This window comes from Chaetodon auriga, chromosome 18 (assembly GCF_051107435.1).
Source record: "Chaetodon auriga isolate fChaAug3 chromosome 18, fChaAug3.hap1, whole genome shotgun sequence".
Lineage (NCBI taxonomy): Eukaryota > Metazoa > Chordata > Actinopteri > Chaetodontiformes > Chaetodontidae > Chaetodon > Chaetodon auriga.
This window is the reverse complement of record NC_135091.1, coordinates 20,420,790-20,437,500: the sequence shown is the minus strand read 5'-3', so window position 1 is coordinate 20,437,500 and position 16,711 is coordinate 20,420,790. Positions and strand designations below refer to the sequence as shown.

The window sequence follows — 16,711 nt, the reverse complement described above, 5'->3', positions numbered from 1 at the left end:
CTGGGAATACCAGGTGCTGTAAGCCTTTTCTTCACCAGTAGAGGGTGCTGTTCCTTCTTTAGTGGAATGGCCAGGCTTAGGGGACCCATGGAGCTTTAATCCGTCAGGCCCGTGTGTGCAACCACCAAAAGTGTGTCCATTGATTGACTTGCCTTCTTTAGAAGTCGGATTTGTTGGGCCGCACAATCAAAGCGGCCTCAACATTTCCAGACAAGTGAAAGGAGAAAGCCCTCACAGCCCAGAGTGTACATACACAGGGCACATGTATAAAAAGCTTGTGTGCATCAGTGCTTGCGGCTTACGGCCATACCAGCCTGACAGCGCCCGATCTCGTCCGATCTCGGAAGCTAAGCAGGGTCGGGCCTGGTTAGTACTTGGATGGGAGACCGCCTGGGAATACCAGGTGCTGTAAGCCTTTTCTTCTCCTCTTTCACCAGTAGAGGGTGCTGTTCCTTCTTTAGTGGAATGGCCAGGCTTAGGGGACCCATGGAGCTTTAATCCGTCAGGCCCGTGTGTGCAACCACCAAAAGTGTGTCCATTGATTGACTTGCCTTCTTTAGAAGTCGGATTTGTTGGGCCGCACAATCAAAGCGGCCTCAACATTTCCAGACAAGTGAAAGGAGAAAGCCCTCACAGCCCAGAGTGTACATACACAGGGCACATGTATAAAAAGCTTGTGTGCATCAGTGCTTGCGGCTTACGGCCATACCAGCCTGACAACGCCCGATCTCGTCCGATCTCGGAAGCTAAGCAGGGTCGGGCCTGGTTAGTACTTGGATGGGAGACCGCCTGGGAATACCAGGTGCTGTAAGCCTTTTCTTCACCAGTAGAGGGTGCTGTTCCTTCTTTAGTGGAATGGCCAGGCTTAGGGGACCCATGGAGCTTTAATCCGTCAGGCCCGTGTGTGCAACCACCAAAAGTGTGTCCATTGATTGACTTGCCTTCTTTAGAAGTCGGATTTGTTGGGCCGCACAATCAAAGCGGCCTCAACATTTCCAGACAAGTGAAAGGAGAAAGCCCTCACAGCCCAGAGTGTACATACACAGGGCACATGTATAAAAAGCTTGTGTGCATCAGTGCTTGCGGCTTACGGCCATACCAGCCTGACAACGCCCGATCTCGTCCGATCTCGGAAGCTAAGCAGGGTCGGGCCTGGTTAGTACTTGGATGGGAGACCGCCTGGGAATACCAGGTGCTGTAAGCCTTTTCTTCTCCTCTTTCACCAGTAGAGGGTGCTGTTCCTTCTTTAGTGGAATGGCCAGGCTTAGGGGACCCATGGAGCTTTAATCCGTCAGGCCCGTGTGTGCAACCACCAAAAGTGTGTCCATTGATTGACTTGCCTTCTTTAGAAGTCGGATTTGTTGGGCCGCACAATCAAAGCGGCCTCAACATTTCCAGACAAGTGAAAGGAGAAAGCCCTCACAGCCCAGAGTGTACATACACAGGGCACATGTATAAAAAGCTTGTGTGCATCAGTGCTTGCGGCTTACGGCCATACCAGCCTGACAACGCCCGATCTCGTCCGATCTCGGAAGCTAAGCAGGGTCGGGCCTGGTTAGTACTTGGATGGGAGACCGCCTGGGAATACCAGGTGCTGTAAGCCTTTTCTTCACCAGTAGAGGGTGCTGTTCCTTCTTTAGTGGAATGGCCAGGCTTAGGGGACCCATGGAGCTTTAATCCGTCAGGCCCGTGTGTGCAACCACCAAAAGTGTGTCCATTGATTGACTTGCCTTCTTTAGAAGTCGGATTTGTTGGGCCGCACAATCAAAGCGGCCTCAACATTTCCAGACAAGTGAAAGGAGAAAGCCCTCACAGCCCAGAGTGTACATACACAGGGCACATGTATAAAAAGCTTGTGTGCATCAGTGCTTGCGGCTTACGGCCATACCAGCCTGACAACGCCCGATCTCGTCCGATCTCGGAAGCTAAGCAGGGTCGGGCCTGGTTAGTACTTGGATGGGAGACCGCCTGGGAATACCAGGTGCTGTAAGTCTTTTCTTCTCCTCTTTCACCAGTAGAGGGTGCTGTTCCTTCTTTAGTGGAATGGCCAGGCTTAGGGGACCCATGGAGCTTTAATCCGTCAGGCCCGTGTGTGCAACCACCAAAAGTGTGTCCATTGATTGACTTGCCTTCTTTAGAAGTCGGATTTGTTGGGCCGCACAATCAAAGCGGCCTCAACATTTCCAGACAAGTGAAAGGAGAAAGCCCTCACAGCCCAGAGTGTACATACACAGGGCACATGTATAAAAAGCTTGTGTGCATCAGTGCTTGCGGCTTACGGCCATACCAGCCTGACAACGCCCGATCTCGTCCGATCTCGGAAGCTAAGCAGGGTCGGGCCTGGTTAGTACTTGGATGGGAGACCGCCTGGGAATACCAGGTGCTGTAAGCCTTTTCTTCTCCTCTTTCACCAGTAGAGGGTGCTGTTCCTTCTTTAGTGGAATGGCCAGGCTTAGGGGACCCATGGAGCTTTAATCCGTCAGGCCCGTGTGTGCAACCACCAAAAGTGTGTCCATTGATTGACTTGCCTTCTTTAGAAGTCGGATTTGTTGGGCCGCACAATCAAAGCGGCCTCAACATTTCCAGACAAGTGAAAGGAGAAAGCCCTCACAGCCCAGAGTGTACATACACAGGGCACATGTATAAAAAGCTTGTGTGCATCAGTGCTTGCGGCTTACGGCCATACCAGCCTGACAACGCCCGATCTCGTCCGATCTCGGAAGCTAAGCAGGGTCGGGCCTGGTTAGTACTTGGATGGGAGACCGCCTGGGAATACCAGGTGCTGTAAGCCTTTTCTTCACCAGTAGAGGGTGCTGTTCCTTCTTTAGTGGAATGGCCAGGCTTAGGGGACCCATGGAGCTTTAATCCGTCAGGCCCGTGTGTGCAACCACCAAAAGTGTGTCCATTGATTGACTTGCCTTCTTTAGAAGTCGGATTTGTTGGGCCGCACAATCAAAGCGGCCTCAACATTTCCAGACAAGTGAAAGGAGAAAGCCCTCACAGCCCAGAGTGTACATACACAGGGCACATGTATAAAAAGCTTGTGTGCATCAGTGCTTGCGGCTTACGGCCATACCAGCCTGACAACGCCCGATCTCGTCCGATCTCGGAAGCTAAGCAGGGTCGGGCCTGGTTAGTACTTGGATGGGAGACCGCCTGGGAATACCAGGTGCTGTAAGCCTTTTCTTCTCCTCTTTCACCAGTAGAGGGTGCTGTTCCTTCTTTAGTGGAATGGCCAGGCTTAGGGGACCCATGGAGCTTTAATCCGTCAGGCCCGTGTGTGCAACCACCAAAAGTGTGTCCATTGATTGACTTGCCTTCTTTAGAAGTCGGATTTGTTGGGCCGCACAATCAAAGCGGCCTCAACATTTCCAGACAAGTGAAAGGAGAAAGCCCTCACAGCCCAGAGTGTACATACACAGGGCACATGTATAAAAAGCTTGTGTGCATCAGTGCTTGCGGCTTACGGCCATACCAGCCTGACAGCGCCGGATCTCGTCCAATCTCGGAAGCTAAGCAGGGTCGGGCCTGGTTAGTACTTGGATGGGAGACCGCCTGGGAATACCAGGTGCTGTAAGCCTTTTCTTCTCCTCTTTCACCAGTAGAGGGTGCTGTTCCTTCTTTAGTGGAATGGCCAGGCTTAGGGGACCCATGGAGCTTTAATCCGTCAGGCCCGTGTGTGCAACCACCAAAAGTGTGTCCATTGATTGACTTGCCTTCTTTAGAAGTCGGATTTGTTGGGCCGCACAATCAAAGCGGCCTCAACATTTCCAGACAAGTGAAAGGAGAAAGCCCTCACACCCCAGAGTGTACATACACAGGGCACATGTATAAAAAGCTTGTGTGCATCAGTGCTTGCGGCTTACGGCCATACCAGCCTGACAGCGCCCGATCTCGTCCGATCTCGGAAGCTAAGCAGGGTCGGGCCTGGTTAGTACTTGGATGGGAGACCGCCTGGGAATACCAGGTGCTGTAAGCCTTTTCTTCACCAGTAGAGGGTGCTGTTCCTTCTTTAGTGGAATGGCCAGGCTTAGGGGACCCATGGAGCTTTAATCCGTCAGGCCCGTGTGTGCAACCACCAAAAGTGTGTCCATTGATTGACTTGCCTTCTTTAGAAGTCGGATTTGTTGGGCCGCACAATCAAAGCGGCCTCAACATTTCCAGACAAGTGAAAGGAGAAAGCCCTCACAGCCCAGAGTGTACATACACAGGGCACATGTATAAAAAGCTTGTGTGCATCAGTGCTTGCGGCTTACGGCCATACCAGCCTGACAACGCCCGATCTCGTCCGATCTCGGAAGCTAAGCAGGGTCGGGCCTGGTTAGTACTTGGATGGGAGACCGCCTGGGAATACCAGGTGCTGTAAGCCTTTTCTTCTCCTCTTTCACCAGTAGAGGGTGCTGTTCCTTCTTTAGTGGAATGGCCACGCTTAGGGGACCCATGGAGCTTTAATCCGTCAGGCCCGTGTGTGCAACCACCAAAAGTGTGTCCATTGATTGACTTGCCTTCTTTAGAAGTCGGATTTGTTGGGCCGCACAATCAAAGCGGCCTCAACATTTCCAGACAAGTGAAAGGAGAAAGCCCTCACAGCCCAGAGTGTACATACACAGGGCACATGTATAAAAAGCTTGTGTGCATCAGTGCTTGCGGCTTACGGCCATACCAGCCTGACAACGCCCGATCTCGTCCGATCTCGGAAGCTAAGCAGGGTCGGGCCTGGTTAGTACTTGGATGGGAGACCGCCTGGGAATACCAGGTGCTGTAAGCCTTTTCTTCACCAGTAGAGGGTGCTGTTCCTTCTTTAGTGGAATGGCCAGGCTTAGGGGACCCATGGAGCTTTAATCCGTCAGGCCCGTGTGTGCAACCACCAAAAGTGTGTCCATTGATTGACTTGCCTTCTTTAGAAGTCGGATTTGTTGGGCCGCACAATCAAAGCGGCCTCAACATTTCCAGACAAGTGAAAGGAGAAAGCCCTCACAGCCCAGAGTGTACATACACAGGGCACATGTATAAAAAGCTTGTGTGCATCAGTGCTTGCGGCTTACGGCCATACCAGCCTGACAACGCCCGATCTCGTCCGATCTCGGAAGCTAAGCAGGGTCGGGCCTGGTTAGTACTTGGATGGGAGACCGCCTGGGAATACCAGGTGCTGTAAGCCTTTTCTTCTCCTCTTTCACCAGTAGAGGGTGCTGTTCCTTCTTTAGTGGAATGGCCAGGCTTAGGGGACCCATGGAGCTTTAATCCGTCAGGCCCGTGTGTGCAACCACCAAAAGTGTGTCCATTGATTGACTTGCCTTCTTTAGAAGTCGGATTTGTTGGGCCGCACAATCAAAGCGGCCTCAACATTTCCAGACAAGTGAAAGGAGAAAGCCCTCACAGCCCAGAGTGTACATACACAGGGCACATGTATAAAAAGCTTGTGTGCATCAGTGCTTGCGGCTTACGGCCATACCAGCCTGACAACGCCCGATCTCGTCCGATCTCGGAAGCTAAGCAGGGTCGGGCCTGGTTAGTACTTGGATGGGAGACCGCCTGGGAATACCAGGTGCTGTAAGCCTTTTCTTCTCCTCTTTCACCAGTAGAGGGTGCTGTTCCTTCTTTAGTGGAATGGCCAGGCTTAGGGGACCCATGGAGCTTTAATCCGTCAGGCCCGTGTGTGCAACCACCAAAAGTGTGTCCATTGATTGACTTGCCTTCTTTAGAAGTCGGATTTGTTGGGCCGCACAATCAAAGCGGCCTCAACATTTCCAGACAAGTGAAAGGAGAAAGCCCTCACAGCCCAGAGTGTACATACACAGGGCACATGTATAAAAAGCTTGTGTGCATCAGTGCTTGCGGCTTACGGCCATACCAGCCTGACAACGCCCGATCTCGTCCGATCTCGGAAGCTAAGCAGGGTCGGGCCTGGTTAGTACTTGGATGGGAGACCGCCTGGGAATACCAGGTGCTGTAAGCCTTTTCTTCACCAGTAGAGGGTGCTGTTCCTTCTTTAGTGGAATGGCCAGGCTTAGGGGACCCATGGAGCTTTAATCCGTCAGGCCCGTGTGTGCAACCACCAAAAGTGTGTCCATTGATTGACTTGCCTTCTTTAGAAGTCGGATTTGTTGGGCCGCACAATCAAAGCGGCCTCAACATTTCCAGACAAGTGAAAGGAGAAAGCCCTCACAGCCCAGAGTGTACATACACAGGGCACATGTATAAAAAGCTTGTGTGCATCAGTGCTTGCGGCTTACGGCCATACCAGCCTGACAACGCCCGATCTCGTCCGATCTCGGAAGCTAAGCAGGGTCGGGCCTGGTTAGTACTTGGATGGGAGACCGCCTGGGAATACCAGGTGCTGTAAGCCTTTTCTTCTCCTCTTTCACCAGTAGAGGGTGCTGTTCCTTCTTTAGTGGAATGGCCAGGCTTAGGGGACCCATGGAGCTTTAATCCGTCAGGCCCGTGTGTGCAACCACCAAAAGTGTGTCCATTGATTGACTTGCCTTCTTTAGAAGTCGGATTTGTTGGGCCGCACAATCAAAGCGGCCTCAACATTTCCAGACAAGTGAAAGGAGAAAGCCCTCACAGCCCAGAGTGTACATACACAGGGCACATGTATAAAAAGCTTGTGTGCATCAGTGCTTGCGGCTTACGGCCATACCAGCCTGACAACGCCCGATCTCGTCCGATCTCGGAAGCTAAGCAGGGTCGGGCCTGGTTAGTACTTGGATGGGAGACCGCCTGGGAATACCAGGTGCTGTAAGCCTTTTCTTCACCAGTAGAGGGTGCTGTTCCTTCTTTAGTGGAATGGCCAGGCTTAGGGGACCCATGGAGCTTTAATCCGTCAGGCCCGTGTGTGCAACCACCAAAAGTGTGTCCATTGATTGACTTGCCTTCTTTAGAAGTCGGATTTGTTGGGCCGCACAATCAAAGCGGCCTCAACATTTCCAGACAAGTGAAAGGAGAAAGCCCTCACAGCCCAGAGTGTACATACACAGGGCACATGTATAAAAAGCTTGTGTGCATCAGTGCTTGCGGCTTACGGCCATACCAGCCTGACAGCGCCCGATCTCGTCCGATCTCGGAAGCTAAGCAGGGTCGGGCCTGGTTAGTACTTGGATGGGAGACCGCCTGGGAATACCAGGTGCTGTAAGCCTTTTCTTCACCAGTAGAGGGTGCTGTTCCTTCTTTAGTGGAATGGCCAGGCTTAGGGGACCCATGGAGCTTTAATCCGTCAGGCCCGTGTGTGCAACCACCAAAAGTGTGTCCATTGATTGACTTGCCTTCTTTAGAAGTCGGATTTGTTGGGCCGCACAATCAAAGCGGCCTCAACATTTCCAGACAAGTGAAAGGAGAAAGCCCTCACAGCCCAGAGTGTACATACACAGGGCACATGTATAAAAAGCTTGTGTGCATCAGTGCTTGCGGCTTACGGCCATACCAGCCTGACAACGCCCGATCTCGTCCGATCTCGGAAGCTAAGCAGGGTCGGGCCTGGTTAGTACTTGGATGGGAGACCGCCTGGGAATACCAGGTGCTGTAAGCCTTTTCTTCTCCTCTTTCACCAGTAGAGGGTGCTGTTCCTTCTTTAGTGGAATGGCCAGGCTTAGGGGACCCATGGAGCTTTAATCCGTCAGGCCCGTGTGTGCAACCACCAAAAGTGTGTCCATTGATTGACTTGCCTTCTTTAGAAGTCGGATTTGTTGGGCCGCACAATCAAAGCGGCCTCAACATTTCCAGACAAGTGAAAGGAGAAAGCCCTCACAGCCCAGAGTGTACATACACAGGGCACATGTATAAAAAGCTTGTGTGCATCAGTGCTTGCGGCTTACGGCCATACCAGCCTGACAGCGCCGGATCTCGTCCAATCTCGGAAGCTAAGCAGGGTCGGGCCTGGTTAGTACTTGGATGGGAGACCGCCTGGGAATACCAGGTGCTGTAAGCCTTTTCTTCTCCTCTTTCACCAGTAGAGGGTGCTGTTCCTTCTTTAGTGGAATGGCCAGGCTTAGGGGACCCATGGAGCTTTAATCCGTCAGGCCCGTGTGTGCAACCACCAAAAGTGTGTCCATTGATTGACTTGCCTTCTTTAGAAGTCGGATTTGTTGGGCCGCACAATCAAAGCGGCCTCAACATTTCCAGACAAGTGAAAGGAGAAAGCCCTCACACCCCAGAGTGTACATACACAGGGCACATGTATAAAAAGCTTGTGTGCATCAGTGCTTGCGGCTTACGGCCATACCAGCCTGACAGCGCCCGATCTCGTCCGATCTCGGAAGCTAAGCAGGGTCGGGCCTGGTTAGTACTTGGATGGGAGACCGCCTGGGAATACCAGGTGCTGTAAGCCTTTTCTTCACCAGTAGAGGGTGCTGTTCCTTCTTTAGTGGAATGGCCAGGCTTAGGGGACCCATGGAGCTTTAATCCGTCAGGCCCGTGTGTGCAACCACCAAAAGTGTGTCCATTGATTGACTTGCCTTCTTTAGAAGTCGGATTTGTTGGGCCGCACAATCAAAGCGGCCTCAACATTTCCAGACAAGTGAAAGGAGAAAGCCCTCACAGCCCAGAGTGTACATACACAGGGCACATGTATAAAAAGCTTGTGTGCATCAGTGCTTGCGGCTTACGGCCATACCAGCCTGACAACGCCCGATCTCGTCCGATCTCGGAAGCTAAGCAGGGTCGGGCCTGGTTAGTACTTGGATGGGAGACCGCCTGGGAATACCAGGTGCTGTAAGCCTTTTCTTCTCCTCTTTCACCAGTAGAGGGTGCTGTTCCTTCTTTAGTGGAATGGCCACGCTTAGGGGACCCATGGAGCTTTAATCCGTCAGGCCCGTGTGTGCAACCACCAAAAGTGTGTCCATTGATTGACTTGCCTTCTTTAGAAGTCGGATTTGTTGGGCCGCACAATCAAAGCGGCCTCAACATTTCCAGACAAGTGAAAGGAGAAAGCCCTCACAGCCCAGAGTGTACATACACAGGGCACATGTATAAAAAGCTTGTGTGCATCAGTGCTTGCGGCTTACGGCCATACCAGCCTGACAACGCCCGATCTCGTCCGATCTCGGAAGCTAAGCAGGGTCGGGCCTGGTTAGTACTTGGATGGGAGACCGCCTGGGAATACCAGGTGCTGTAAGCCTTTTCTTCACCAGTAGAGGGTGCTGTTCCTTCTTTAGTGGAATGGCCAGGCTTAGGGGACCCATGGAGCTTTAATCCGTCAGGCCCGTGTGTGCAACCACCAAAAGTGTGTCCATTGATTGACTTGCCTTCTTTAGAAGTCGGATTTGTTGGGCCGCACAATCAAAGCGGCCTCAACATTTCCAGACAAGTGAAAGGAGAAAGCCCTCACAGCCCAGAGTGTACATACACAGGGCACATGTATAAAAAGCTTGTGTGCATCAGTGCTTGCGGCTTACGGCCATACCAGCCTGACAACGCCCGATCTCGTCCGATCTCGGAAGCTAAGCAGGGTCGGGCCTGGTTAGTACTTGGATGGGAGACCGCCTGGGAATACCAGGTGCTGTAAGCCTTTTCTTCTCCTCTTTCACCAGTAGAGGGTGCTGTTCCTTCTTTAGTGGAATGGCCAGGCTTAGGGGACCCATGGAGCTTTAATCCGTCAGGCCCGTGTGTGCAACCACCAAAAGTGTGTCCATTGATTGACTTGCCTTCTTTAGAAGTCGGATTTGTTGGGCCGCACAATCAAAGCGGCCTCAACATTTCCAGACAAGTGAAAGGAGAAAGCCCTCACAGCCCAGAGTGTACATACACAGGGCACATGTATAAAAAGCTTGTGTGCATCAGTGCTTGCGGCTTACGGCCATACCAGCCTGACAACGCCCGATCTCGTCCGATCTCGGAAGCTAAGCAGGGTCGGGCCTGGTTAGTACTTGGATGGGAGACCGCCTGGGAATACCAGGTGCTGTAAGCCTTTTCTTCACCAGTAGAGGGTGCTGTTCCTTCTTTAGTGGAATGGCCAGGCTTAGGGGACCCATGGAGCTTTAATCCGTCAGGCCCGTGTGTGCAACCACCAAAAGTGTGTCCATTGATTGACTTGCCTTCTTTAGAAGTCGGATTTGTTGGGCCGCACAATCAAAGCGGCCTCAACATTTCCAGACAAGTGAAAGGAGAAAGCCCTCACAGCCCAGAGTGTACATACACAGGGCACATGTATAAAAAGCTTGTGTGCATCAGTGCTTGCGGCTTACGGCCATACCAGCCTGACAACGCCCGATCTCGTCCGATCTCGGAAGCTAAGCAGGGTCGGGCCTGGTTAGTACTTGGATGGGAGACCGCCTGGGAATACCAGGTGCTGTAAGCCTTTTCTTCACCAGTAGAGGGTGCTGTTCCTTCTTTAGTGGAATGGCCAGGCTTAGGGGACCCATGGAGCTTTAATCCGTCAGGCCCGTGTGTGCAACCACCAAAAGTGTGTCCATTGATTGACTTGCCTTCTTTAGAAGTCGGATTTGTTGGGCCGCACAATCAAAGCGGCCTCAACATTTCCAGACAAGTGAAAGGAGAAAGCCCTCACAGCCCAGAGTGTACATACACAGGGCACATGTATAAAAAGCTTGTGTGCATCAGTGCTTGCGGCTTACGGCCATACCAGCCTGACAACGCCCGATCTCGTCCGATCTCGGAAGCTAAGCAGGGTCGGGCCTGGTTAGTACTTGGATGGGAGACCGCCTGGGAATACCAGGTGCTGTAAGCCTTTTCTTCTCCTCTTTCACCAGTAGAGGGTGCTGTTCCTTCTTTAGTGGAATGGCCAGGCTTAGGGGACCCATGGAGCTTTAATCCGTCAGGCCCGTGTGTGCAACCACCAAAAGTGTGTCCATTGATTGACTTGCCTTCTTTAGAAGTCGGATTTGTTGGGCCGCACAATCAAAGCGGCCTCAACATTTCCAGACAAGTGAAAGGAGAAAGCCCTCACAGCCCAGAGTGTACATACACAGGGCACATGTATAAAAAGCTTGTGTGCATCAGTGCTTGCGGCTTACGGCCATACCAGCCTGACAACGCCCGATCTCGTCCGATCTCGGAAGCTAAGCAGGGTCGGGCCTGGTTAGTACTTGGATGGGAGACCGCCTGGGAATACCAGGTGCTGTAAGCCTTTTCTTCACCAGTAGAGGGTGCTGTTCCTTCTTTAGTGGAATGGCCAGGCTTAGGGGACCCATGGAGCTTTAATCCGTCAGGCCCGTGTGTGCAACCACCAAAAGTGTGTCCATTGATTGACTTGCCTTCTTTAGAAGTCGGATTTGTTGGGCCGCACAATCAAAGCGGCCTCAACATTTCCAGACAAGTGAAAGGAGAAAGCCCTCACAGCCCAGAGTGTACATACACAGGGCACATGTATAAAAAGCTTGTGTGCATCAGTGCTTGCGGCTTACGGCCATACCAGCCTGACAACGCCCGATCTCGTCCGATCTCGGAAGCTAAGCAGGGTCGGGCCTGGTTAGTACTTGGATGGGAGACCGCCTGGGAATACCAGGTGCTGTAAGCCTTTTCTTCTCCTCTTTCACCAGGAGAGGGTGCTGTTCCTTCTTTAGTGGAATGGCCAGGCTTAGGGGACCCATGGAGCTTTAATCCGTCAGGCCCGTGTGTGCAACCACCAAAAGTGTGTCCATTGATTGACTTGCCTTCTTTAGAAGTCGGATTTGTTGGGCCGCACAATCAAAGCGGCCTCAACATTTCCAGACAAGTGAAAGGAGAAAGCCCTCACACCCCAGAGTGTACATACACAGGGCACATGTATAAAAAGCTTGTGTGCATCAGTGCTTGCGGCTTACGGCCATACCAGCCTGACAGCGCCCGATCTCGGAAGCTAAGCAGGGTCGGGCCTGGTTAGTACTTGGATGGGAGACCGCCTGGGAATACCAGGTGCTGTAAGCCTTTTCTTCACCAGTAGAGGGTGCTGTTCCTTCTTTAGTGGAATGGCCAGGCTGAGGGGACCCATGGAGCTTTAATCCGTCAGGCCCGTGTGTGCAACCACCAAAAGTGTGTCCATTGATTGACTTGCCTTCTTTAAAAGTCGGATTTGTTGGGCCGCACAATCAAAGCGGCCTCAACATTTCCAGACAAGTGAAAGGAGAAAGCCCTCACACCCCACAGTGTACATACACAGGGCACATGTATAAAAAGCTTGTGTGCATCAGTGCTTGCGGCTTACGGCCATACCAGCCTGACAGCGCCCGATCTCGGAAGCTAAGCAGGGTCGGGCCTGGTTAGTACTTGGATGGGAGACCGCCTGGGAATACCAGGTGCTGTAAGCCTTTTCTTCACCAGTAGAGGGTGCTGTTCCTTCTTTAGTGGAATGGCCAGGCTTAGGGGACCCATGGAGCTTTAATCCGTCAGGCCCGTGTGTGCAACCACCAAAAGTGTGTCCATTGATTGACTTGCCTTCTTTAGAAGTCGGATTTGTTGGGCCGCACAATCAAAGCGGCCTCAACATTTCCAGACAAGTGAAAGGAGAAAGCCCTCACAGCCCAGAGTGTACATACACAGGGCACATGTATAAAAAGCTTGTGTGCATCAGTGCTTGCGGCTTACGGCCATACCAGCCTGACAACGCCCGATCTCGTCCGATCTCGGAAGCTAAGCAGGGTCGGGCCTGGTTAGTACTTGGATGGGAGACCGCCTGGGAATACCAGGTGCTGTAAGCCTTTTCTTCACCAGTAGAGGGTGCTGTTCCTTCTTTAGTGGAATGGCCAGGCTTAGGGGACCCATGGAGCTTTAATCCGTCAGGCCCGTGTGTGCAACCACCAAAAGTGTGTCCATTGATTGACTTGCCTTCTTTAGAAGTCGGATTTGTTGGGCCGCACAATCAAAGCGGCCTCAACATTTCCAGACAAGTGAAAGGAGAAAGCCCTCACAGCCCAGAGTGTACATACACAGGGCACATGTATAAAAAGCTTGTGTGCATCAGTGCTTGCGGCTTACGGCCATACCAGCCTGACAACGCCCGATCTCGTCCGATCTCGGAAGCTAAGCAGGGTCGGGCCTGGTTAGTACTTGGATGGGAGACCGCCTGGGAATACCAGGTGCTGTAAGCCTTTTCTTCTCCTCTTTCACCAGTAGAGGGTGCTGTTCCTTCTTTAGTGGAATGGCCAGGCTTAGGGGACCCATGGAGCTTTAATCCGTCAGGCCCGTGTGTGCAACCACCAAAAGTGTGTCCATTGATTGACTTGCCTTCTTTAGAAGTCGGATTTGTTGGGCCGCACAATCAAAGCGGCCTCAACATTTCCAGACAAGTGAAAGGAGAAAGCCCTCACAGCCCAGAGTGTACATACACAGGGCACATGTATAAAAAGCTTGTGTGCATCAGTGCTTGCGGCTTACGGCCATACCAGCCTGACAACGCCCGATCTCGTCCGATCTCGGAAGCTAAGCAGGGTCGGGCCTGGTTAGTACTTGGATGGGAGACCGCCTGGGAATACCAGGTGCTGTAAGCCTTTTCTTCTCCTCTTTCACCAGTAGAGGGTGCTGTTCCTTCTTTAGTGGAATGGCCAGGCTTAGGGGACCCATGGAGCTTTAATCCGTCAGGCCCGTGTGTGCAACCACCAAAAGTGTGTCCATTGATTGACTTGCCTTCTTTAGAAGTCGGATTTGTTGGGCCGCACAATCAAAGCGGCCTCAACATTTCCAGACAAGTGAAAGGAGAAAGCCCTCACAGCCCAGAGTGTACATACACAGGGCACATGTATAAAAAGCTTGTGTGCATCAGTGCTTGCGGCTTACGGCCATACCAGCCTGACAACGCCCGATCTCGTCCGATCTCGGAAGCTAAGCAGGGTCGGGCCTGGTTAGTACTTGGATGGGAGACCGCCTGGGAATACCAGGTGCTGTAAGCCTTTTCTTCACCAGTAGAGGGTGCTGTTCCTTCTTTAGTGGAATGGCCAGGCTTAGGGGACCCATGGAGCTTTAATCCGTCAGGCCCGTGTGTGCAACCACCAAAAGTGTGTCCATTGATTGACTTGCCTTCTTTAGAAGTCGGATTTGTTGGGCCGCACAATCAAAGCGGCCTCAACATTTCCAGACAAGTGAAAGGAGAAAGCCCTCACAGCCCAGAGTGTACATACACAGGGCACATGTATAAAAAGCTTGTGTGCATCAGTGCTTGCGGCTTACGGCCATACCAGCCTGACAACGCCCGATCTCGTCCGATCTCGGAAGCTAAGCAGGGTCGGGCCTGGTTAGTACTTGGATGGGAGACCGCCTGGGAATACCAGGTGCTGTAAGCCTTTTCTTCTCCTCTTTCACCAGGAGAGGGTGCTGTTCCTTCTTTAGTGGAATGGCCAGGCTTAGGGGACCCATGGAGCTTTAATCCGTCAGGCCCGTGTGTGCAACCACCAAAAGTGTGTCCATTGATTGACTTGCCTTCTTTAGAAGTCGGATTTGTTGGGCCGCACAATCAAAGCGGCCTCAACATTTCCAGACAAGTGAAAGGAGAAAGCCCTCACACCCCAGAGTGTACATACACAGGGCACATGTATAAAAAGCTTGTGTGCATCAGTGCTTGCGGCTTACGGCCATACCAGCCTGACAGCGCCCGATCTCGGAAGCTAAGCAGGGTCGGGCCTGGTTAGTACTTGGATGGGAGACCGCCTGGGAATACCAGGTGCTGTAAGCCTTTTCTTCACCAGTAGAGGGTGCTGTTCCTTCTTTAGTGGAATGGCCAGGCTTAGGGGACCCATGGAGCTTTAATCCGTCAGGCCCGTGTGTGCAACCACCAAAAGTGTGTCCATTGATTGACTTGCCTTCTTTAAAAGTCGGATTTGTTGGGCCGCACAATCAAAGCGGCCTCAACATTTCCAGACAAGTGAAAGGAGAAAGCCCTCACACCCCAGAGTGTACATACACAGGGCACATGTATAAAAAGCTTGTGTGCATCAGTGCTTGCGGCTTACGGCCATACCAGCCTGACAGCGCCCGATCTCGGAAGCTAAGCAGGGTCGGGCCTGGTTAGTACTTGGATGGGAGACCGCCTGGGAATACCAGGTGCTGTAAGCCTTTTCTTCACCAGTAGAGGGTGCTGTTCCTTCTTTAGTGGAATGGCCAGGCTTAGGGGACCCATGGAGCTTTAATCCGTCAGGCCCGTGTGTGCAACCACCAAAAGTGTGTCCATTGATTGACTTGCCTTCTTTAAAAGTCGGATTTGTTGGGCCGCACAATCAAAGCGGCCTCAACATTTCCAGACAAGTGAAAGGAGAAAGCCCTCACAGCCCAGAGTGTACATACACAGGGCACATGTATAAAAAGCTTGTGTGCATCAGTGCTTGCGGCTTACGGCCATACCAGCCTGACAACGCCCGATCTCGTCCGATCTCGGAAGCTAAGCAGGGTCGGGCCTGGTTAGTACTTGGATGGGAGACCGCCTGGGAATACCAGGTGCTGTAAGCCTTTTCTTCACCAGTAGAGGGTGCTGTTCCTTCTTTAGTGGAATGGCCAGGCTTAGGGGACCCATGGAGCTTTAATCCGTCAGGCCCGTGTGTGCAACCACCAAAAGTGTGTCCATTGATTGACTTGCCTTCTTTAGAAGTCGGATTTGTTGGGCCGCACAATCAAAGCGGCCTCAACATTTCCAGACAAGTGAAAGGAGAAAGCCCTCACAGCCCAGAGTGTACATACACAGGGCACATGTATAAAAAGCTTGTGTGCATCAGTGCTTGCGGCTTATGGCCATACCAGCCTGACAACGCCCGATCTCGTCCGATCTCGGAAGCTAAGCAGGGTCGGGCCTGGTTAGTACTTGGATTGGAGACCGCCTGGGAATACCAGGTGCTGTAAGCCTTTTCTTCTCCTCTTTCACCAGTAGAGGGTGCTGTTCCTTCTTTAGTGGAATGGCGAGGCTTAGGGGACCCATGGAGCTTTAATCCGTCAGGCCCGTGTGTGCAACCACCAAAAGTGTGTCCATTGATTGACTTGCCTTCTTTAGAAGTCGGATTTGTTGGGCCGCACAATCAAAGCGGCCTCAACATTTCCAGACAAGTGAAAGGAGAAAGCCCTCACACCCCAGAGTGTACATACACAGGGCACATGTATAAAAAGCTTGTGTGCATCAGTGCTTGCGGCTTACGGCCATACCAGCCTGACAGCGCCCGATCTCGGAAGCTAAGCAGGGTCGGGCCTGGTTAGTACTTGGATGGGAGACCGCCTGGGAATACCAGGTGCTGTAAGCCTTTTCTTCACCAGTAGAGGGTGCTGTTCCTTCTTTAGTGGAATGGCCAGGCTTAGGGGACCCATGGAGCTTTAATCCGTCAGGCCCGTGTGTGCAACCACCAAAAGTGTGTCCATTGATTGACTTGCCTTCTTTAAAAGTCGGATTTGTTGGGCCGCACAATCAAAGCGGCCTCAACATTTCCAGACAAGTGAAAGGAGAAAGCCCTCACACCCCACAGTGTACATACACAGGGCACATGTATAAAAAGCTTGTGTGCATCAGTGCTTGCGGCTTACGGCCATACCAGCCTGACAGCGCCCGATCTCGGAAGCTAAGCAGGGTCGGGCCTGGTTAGTACTTGGATGGGAGACCGCCTGGGAATACCAGGTGCTGTAAGCCTTTTCTTCACCAGTAGAGGGTGCTGTTCCTTCTTTAGTGGAATGGCCAGGCTTAGGGGACCCATGGAGCTTTAATCCGTCAGGCCCGTGTGTGCAACCACCAAAAGTGTGTCCATTGATTGACTTGCCTTCTTTAGAAGTCGGATTTGTTGGGCCGCACAATCAAAGCGGCCTCAACATTTCCAGA

At 52.2% G+C, this 16,711-nt stretch overlaps 37 non-coding genes and 6 pseudogenes across 37 annotated transcripts in view; all 43 read left to right on the top strand.

Annotated features, from left to right (window-relative positions):
- Positions 1-25, top strand: part of LOC143337472 (5S ribosomal RNA) — a 119-nt gene extending 94 nt beyond the window's left edge. The window contains exon 1 of the ribosomal RNA XR_013079106.1: positions 1-25. This exon is cut by the window's left edge and continues 94 nt beyond it. This is a non-coding gene — a ribosomal RNA (5S ribosomal RNA).
- A 271-nt stretch (positions 26-296) lies between these two features.
- On the top strand, positions 297-415 carry LOC143337060 (5S ribosomal RNA). Its single transcript, XR_013078714.1, has one exon. It is a non-coding gene; the product is annotated as a 5S ribosomal RNA (ribosomal RNA).
- A 280-nt stretch (positions 416-695) lies between these two features.
- Positions 696-814, top strand: LOC143337471 (5S ribosomal RNA). The gene has a single exon (XR_013079105.1). It is a non-coding gene; the product is annotated as a 5S ribosomal RNA (ribosomal RNA).
- A 271-nt stretch (positions 815-1,085) lies between these two features.
- LOC143337470 (5S ribosomal RNA) lies at positions 1,086-1,204 on the top strand. Its single transcript, XR_013079104.1, has one exon. It is a non-coding gene; the product is annotated as a 5S ribosomal RNA (ribosomal RNA).
- A 280-nt stretch (positions 1,205-1,484) lies between these two features.
- LOC143337469 (5S ribosomal RNA) lies at positions 1,485-1,603 on the top strand. Its single transcript, XR_013079103.1, has one exon. It is a non-coding gene; the product is annotated as a 5S ribosomal RNA (ribosomal RNA).
- Positions 1,604-1,874: 271 nt separating this feature from the next.
- Positions 1,875-1,993, top strand: LOC143336814 (5S ribosomal RNA). Its single transcript, XR_013078561.1, has one exon. It is a non-coding gene; the product is annotated as a 5S ribosomal RNA (ribosomal RNA).
- A 280-nt stretch (positions 1,994-2,273) lies between these two features.
- LOC143337468 (5S ribosomal RNA) lies at positions 2,274-2,392 on the top strand. The gene has a single exon (XR_013079102.1). It is a non-coding gene; the product is annotated as a 5S ribosomal RNA (ribosomal RNA).
- Positions 2,393-2,672: 280 nt separating this feature from the next.
- Positions 2,673-2,791, top strand: LOC143337467 (5S ribosomal RNA). The gene has a single exon (XR_013079101.1). It is a non-coding gene; the product is annotated as a 5S ribosomal RNA (ribosomal RNA).
- A 271-nt stretch (positions 2,792-3,062) lies between these two features.
- LOC143337466 (5S ribosomal RNA) lies at positions 3,063-3,181 on the top strand. The gene has a single exon (XR_013079100.1). It is a non-coding gene; the product is annotated as a 5S ribosomal RNA (ribosomal RNA).
- A 280-nt stretch (positions 3,182-3,461) lies between these two features.
- On the top strand, positions 3,462-3,580 carry LOC143336926 (5S ribosomal RNA). The gene has a single exon (XR_013078668.1). It is a non-coding gene; the product is annotated as a 5S ribosomal RNA (ribosomal RNA).
- Positions 3,581-3,860: 280 nt separating this feature from the next.
- Positions 3,861-3,979, top strand: LOC143337059 (5S ribosomal RNA). Its single transcript, XR_013078713.1, has one exon. It is a non-coding gene; the product is annotated as a 5S ribosomal RNA (ribosomal RNA).
- Positions 3,980-4,250: 271 nt separating this feature from the next.
- On the top strand, positions 4,251-4,369 carry LOC143337465 (5S ribosomal RNA). Its single transcript, XR_013079099.1, has one exon. It is a non-coding gene; the product is annotated as a 5S ribosomal RNA (ribosomal RNA).
- A 280-nt stretch (positions 4,370-4,649) lies between these two features.
- On the top strand, positions 4,650-4,768 carry LOC143337464 (5S ribosomal RNA). Its single transcript, XR_013079098.1, has one exon. It is a non-coding gene; the product is annotated as a 5S ribosomal RNA (ribosomal RNA).
- Positions 4,769-5,039: 271 nt separating this feature from the next.
- LOC143337462 (5S ribosomal RNA) lies at positions 5,040-5,158 on the top strand. Its single transcript, XR_013079096.1, has one exon. It is a non-coding gene; the product is annotated as a 5S ribosomal RNA (ribosomal RNA).
- A 280-nt stretch (positions 5,159-5,438) lies between these two features.
- LOC143337461 (5S ribosomal RNA) lies at positions 5,439-5,557 on the top strand. The gene has a single exon (XR_013079095.1). It is a non-coding gene; the product is annotated as a 5S ribosomal RNA (ribosomal RNA).
- Positions 5,558-5,837: 280 nt separating this feature from the next.
- Positions 5,838-5,956, top strand: LOC143337460 (5S ribosomal RNA). Its single transcript, XR_013079094.1, has one exon. It is a non-coding gene; the product is annotated as a 5S ribosomal RNA (ribosomal RNA).
- A 271-nt stretch (positions 5,957-6,227) lies between these two features.
- LOC143337458 (5S ribosomal RNA) lies at positions 6,228-6,346 on the top strand. Its single transcript, XR_013079093.1, has one exon. It is a non-coding gene; the product is annotated as a 5S ribosomal RNA (ribosomal RNA).
- Positions 6,347-6,626: 280 nt separating this feature from the next.
- Positions 6,627-6,745, top strand: LOC143337457 (5S ribosomal RNA). Its single transcript, XR_013079092.1, has one exon. It is a non-coding gene; the product is annotated as a 5S ribosomal RNA (ribosomal RNA).
- A 271-nt stretch (positions 6,746-7,016) lies between these two features.
- LOC143337058 (5S ribosomal RNA) lies at positions 7,017-7,135 on the top strand. Its single transcript, XR_013078712.1, has one exon. It is a non-coding gene; the product is annotated as a 5S ribosomal RNA (ribosomal RNA).
- A 271-nt stretch (positions 7,136-7,406) lies between these two features.
- LOC143337456 (5S ribosomal RNA) lies at positions 7,407-7,525 on the top strand. Its single transcript, XR_013079091.1, has one exon. It is a non-coding gene; the product is annotated as a 5S ribosomal RNA (ribosomal RNA).
- A 280-nt stretch (positions 7,526-7,805) lies between these two features.
- On the top strand, positions 7,806-7,924 carry LOC143336925 (5S ribosomal RNA). Its single transcript, XR_013078667.1, has one exon. It is a non-coding gene; the product is annotated as a 5S ribosomal RNA (ribosomal RNA).
- Positions 7,925-8,204: 280 nt separating this feature from the next.
- On the top strand, positions 8,205-8,323 carry LOC143337057 (5S ribosomal RNA). The gene has a single exon (XR_013078711.1). It is a non-coding gene; the product is annotated as a 5S ribosomal RNA (ribosomal RNA).
- A 271-nt stretch (positions 8,324-8,594) lies between these two features.
- LOC143337455 (5S ribosomal RNA) lies at positions 8,595-8,713 on the top strand. Its single transcript, XR_013079090.1, has one exon. It is a non-coding gene; the product is annotated as a 5S ribosomal RNA (ribosomal RNA).
- A 280-nt stretch (positions 8,714-8,993) lies between these two features.
- On the top strand, positions 8,994-9,112 carry LOC143337454 (5S ribosomal RNA). The gene has a single exon (XR_013079089.1). It is a non-coding gene; the product is annotated as a 5S ribosomal RNA (ribosomal RNA).
- A 271-nt stretch (positions 9,113-9,383) lies between these two features.
- Positions 9,384-9,502, top strand: LOC143337453 (5S ribosomal RNA). Its single transcript, XR_013079088.1, has one exon. It is a non-coding gene; the product is annotated as a 5S ribosomal RNA (ribosomal RNA).
- Positions 9,503-9,782: 280 nt separating this feature from the next.
- Positions 9,783-9,901, top strand: LOC143337452 (5S ribosomal RNA). Its single transcript, XR_013079087.1, has one exon. It is a non-coding gene; the product is annotated as a 5S ribosomal RNA (ribosomal RNA).
- Positions 9,902-10,172: 271 nt separating this feature from the next.
- LOC143337450 (5S ribosomal RNA) lies at positions 10,173-10,291 on the top strand. The gene has a single exon (XR_013079085.1). It is a non-coding gene; the product is annotated as a 5S ribosomal RNA (ribosomal RNA).
- Positions 10,292-10,562: 271 nt separating this feature from the next.
- Positions 10,563-10,681, top strand: LOC143337449 (5S ribosomal RNA). The gene has a single exon (XR_013079084.1). It is a non-coding gene; the product is annotated as a 5S ribosomal RNA (ribosomal RNA).
- A 280-nt stretch (positions 10,682-10,961) lies between these two features.
- LOC143337448 (5S ribosomal RNA) lies at positions 10,962-11,080 on the top strand. Its single transcript, XR_013079083.1, has one exon. It is a non-coding gene; the product is annotated as a 5S ribosomal RNA (ribosomal RNA).
- A 271-nt stretch (positions 11,081-11,351) lies between these two features.
- Positions 11,352-11,470, top strand: LOC143337447 (5S ribosomal RNA). The gene has a single exon (XR_013079082.1). It is a non-coding gene; the product is annotated as a 5S ribosomal RNA (ribosomal RNA).
- Positions 11,471-11,750: 280 nt separating this feature from the next.
- Positions 11,751-11,859, top strand: LOC143337008 (5S ribosomal RNA; annotated as a pseudogene).
- Positions 11,860-12,130: 271 nt separating this feature from the next.
- Positions 12,131-12,239, top strand: LOC143337007 (5S ribosomal RNA; annotated as a pseudogene).
- A 271-nt stretch (positions 12,240-12,510) lies between these two features.
- Positions 12,511-12,629, top strand: LOC143337446 (5S ribosomal RNA). The gene has a single exon (XR_013079081.1). It is a non-coding gene; the product is annotated as a 5S ribosomal RNA (ribosomal RNA).
- Positions 12,630-12,900: 271 nt separating this feature from the next.
- LOC143337445 (5S ribosomal RNA) lies at positions 12,901-13,019 on the top strand. Its single transcript, XR_013079080.1, has one exon. It is a non-coding gene; the product is annotated as a 5S ribosomal RNA (ribosomal RNA).
- Positions 13,020-13,299: 280 nt separating this feature from the next.
- LOC143337444 (5S ribosomal RNA) lies at positions 13,300-13,418 on the top strand. The gene has a single exon (XR_013079079.1). It is a non-coding gene; the product is annotated as a 5S ribosomal RNA (ribosomal RNA).
- Positions 13,419-13,698: 280 nt separating this feature from the next.
- Positions 13,699-13,817, top strand: LOC143337443 (5S ribosomal RNA). Its single transcript, XR_013079078.1, has one exon. It is a non-coding gene; the product is annotated as a 5S ribosomal RNA (ribosomal RNA).
- A 271-nt stretch (positions 13,818-14,088) lies between these two features.
- LOC143337442 (5S ribosomal RNA) lies at positions 14,089-14,207 on the top strand. The gene has a single exon (XR_013079077.1). It is a non-coding gene; the product is annotated as a 5S ribosomal RNA (ribosomal RNA).
- Positions 14,208-14,487: 280 nt separating this feature from the next.
- LOC143337006 (5S ribosomal RNA) lies at positions 14,488-14,596 on the top strand (annotated as a pseudogene).
- Positions 14,597-14,867: 271 nt separating this feature from the next.
- Positions 14,868-14,976, top strand: LOC143337005 (5S ribosomal RNA; annotated as a pseudogene).
- A 271-nt stretch (positions 14,977-15,247) lies between these two features.
- On the top strand, positions 15,248-15,366 carry LOC143337441 (5S ribosomal RNA). The gene has a single exon (XR_013079076.1). It is a non-coding gene; the product is annotated as a 5S ribosomal RNA (ribosomal RNA).
- Positions 15,367-15,637: 271 nt separating this feature from the next.
- On the top strand, positions 15,638-15,756 carry LOC143336914 (5S ribosomal RNA). The gene has a single exon (XR_013078656.1). It is a non-coding gene; the product is annotated as a 5S ribosomal RNA (ribosomal RNA).
- Positions 15,757-16,036: 280 nt separating this feature from the next.
- On the top strand, positions 16,037-16,145 carry LOC143337004 (5S ribosomal RNA; annotated as a pseudogene).
- Positions 16,146-16,416: 271 nt separating this feature from the next.
- Positions 16,417-16,525, top strand: LOC143337003 (5S ribosomal RNA; annotated as a pseudogene).
- Positions 16,526-16,711: the final 186 nt, after the last annotated feature.